This window comes from Arachis hypogaea, chromosome 18 (assembly GCF_003086295.3).
Source record: "Arachis hypogaea cultivar Tifrunner chromosome 18, arahy.Tifrunner.gnm2.J5K5, whole genome shotgun sequence".
NCBI lineage: Eukaryota > Viridiplantae > Streptophyta > Magnoliopsida > Fabales > Fabaceae > Arachis > Arachis hypogaea.
The window spans coordinates 87351399-87353996 of NC_092053.1; the positions used below are offsets into that span (position 1 = coordinate 87351399).

Below are 2598 nucleotides of genomic sequence, written 5' to 3' on the forward strand. Positions count from 1 at the left end.
ACCCTTATTCAGAACAATTGTTCATTCGGGGGAAGTGTCCAAGAAGACCCCAATCAACATCTAACCACCTTCCTGAGGATATGTGATACTGTGAAGTCTAATGGTATTCATCCTGACCCCTATAGAGTACTTCTGTTTCTCTTCTCATTCAAGGACAAAGCATCTAAATGGCTGGAATCCTTTCTAAAGGGAAGTTTAGCAACCTGGGAAGATGTAGTGAACAAATTCTTGGCAAGATTCTATCCTCCTCAACGGATTAACAGGTTGAGAGCTGAGGCACAAACCTTCAGACAGCAAGATGGTGAGACTCTATATGAAGCATGGGAGAGGTTTAAAGACTTGACAAGAAGATGGCCGCCAAATATGTTCAATGAATGGGTGCAGTTGCACATTTTCTATGAAGGTCTTTCTTATGAATCAAAGAAGGCAGTAGACCACTCATCCGGGGGATCTCTGAACAAGAAGAAAACTATTGAAGAAGCCATAGATGTCATTAAGTCTGTAGCTAAGAATGACTACTTCTATGCTTCTGAAAGAGGCAACACTAGAGGAGTGATGGAGCTGAACAATATGGATGCACTGCTAGCTCAAAACAAGATGATTACCAAGCAATTGGCTGACCTCACCAAGAAGATGGAGAGGCATCAAGTAGCAGCAATCACCACTTCAGCAGCAACTCAAGAAGGAGTGAATGAAGAAATAGAGGGTAGTCAGGAGCAAGCCAACTACATTGGAAATTTACCTAGGCAGAACCATGACCCATACTCCAAAACGTATAATCCTGGCTGGAGGAACCACCCAAACCTTGGGTGGAGAAATCAACAAGACTAAGGCCAAGATCAGAGACACCACAACCCCAACAACAATGCAGCTCACCAACATACCACACAGAGATCATATCAGCACTCACCTAACAACACATCTCAACATCCATACCAAAGCCAAAATGGCCCTTCTCATCCCTCCAATCTCAACTCTCCATCATCGGAAGAAAGACTATCAAGAATTGAGACTCTACTTGAAGGCATATGTAAGGAAATCCAAGATAACAAGGTGTTCAAGGAGGAGGTGCGAGCCAATATCAAAAACCAGGGAGACACCATCAAGAGGTTGGAGTTTGAAGTGGGATACCTCTCTGAGAAGATTCCCAAACCTACTGATAGCTTCCCAAGTGACACAGAGAAGAACCCGAGAGGTGAAGCAAAGAAGGTCAGATGGAAAGATTGCAAGATGGTCACTATAAGTGATAAGGGTACTGAAGAAGAGCTGAACAAACATTTAAAACAACCTGGAGATACCTTAGTAGAGACACAAGAAGAGGATCACCAAGAAATCACACTTACACAGAAGAAGCTGCTGAAACTCTATGCACCTGTTCCGGGGGTTACCTGAAACTGGAGGTCGATCTCGGATGAGATCTTCGGTACTGGTCGGAGATAACGTGTCCGGCTGGCTGGAGGCGGCCGGAGCTGTTGTGTCCGACTTGTTGGACTTGCTGCACTGCTGATCCTTGGCCACCGGAGCTGTTGTGTCCGACTTGTAGGAGATAAGTACCTCGCTAACTAACTACCCTTTTAACAACGAATCAGGCTCATATAATAAATAATAGATAATAATTAGGATGACAAATTGGTAGCACTCACTTTCTGGTATATCCTAGCCATACTGAAAATTGGGTCGTTACAATTTGGTATCAGAACAGTTCGTTCCTAGTAGAGCCTGGGGAGTGGACTGACTATGCTTTACTGCATACTCTGCTTGTGTGTCTCATGCTGTTAGGGTATCTTCAAGATACATTTGGCATGAATGTCTATGAGTGCTCATTTTGGGAATGTTCGTGCTTAACTTGAGATATTAAGACTGATCACCTTAATGTTGATTGTTTGGTGCGGATAAGACCTCAATGACTGTGAATAGGCATGGTTTAATCGAGATCCGAATGAGGAATCGATGTAAGACCAGCTATCCTAATAGCTGTTATGATATACATGGCAATGACTATGTTAGATTTGGATGCTGTAAGGAACGGACCTACCTCTTCGTCAGGATGGCTTGAAGAAAGTAGATCACTTGAAAATGGATTCTGCACGTGGCTGAAATTTTGAGGGCAAAATTTTCTTTTAGGAGGGTAGAATGTAACAACCCTAATTTTCGAGTACGCGAGATCTTTTCTGAAGACACAGATTTCTCCGAAAGATCAGTAAAGGGAACACTTCTTCTGTATCATCAAGCATATCAATCCTCATCGTCATTATATTATCTTTAACTCAGGACCTTAGTTGAGACAGGCCCGACAATGCAATCACGAAGAACCTAGTTTTTGAACCGTATCGGTTAGGGGTTTTGATTCGGTTTTTTGAAAATAGACTCAGTTTGACAAACCGGACTCGATTCATGAGAGAAGAGAGATGATAGTATAATCTTATCATTATATTATTATAAGAATATGCTTGAATGATATTATAAGTTACCTGGTCTATTTTAGTTAAAAACAGAAAATTGGTTTAACCGGGTTTACGGTTTACTAGTGCAGCTTAGCACCAGCACTCTCTGATGACTTTAGCAATGCTAAGGCCTCATTATACATGTTTTATTCTC

The 2598-nt window shown here is 42.1% G+C and overlaps 1 non-coding gene across 1 annotated transcript; it reads right to left on the reverse strand.

The window, feature by feature from the left end:
- Window positions 1-261: 261 nt before the first annotated feature.
- LOC112774545 (small nucleolar RNA R71) lies at window positions 262-368 on the reverse strand. Its single transcript, XR_003189029.1, has one exon. It is a non-coding gene; the product is annotated as a small nucleolar RNA R71 (small nucleolar RNA).
- Between the last annotated feature and the right edge of the window lie 2230 nt (window positions 369-2598).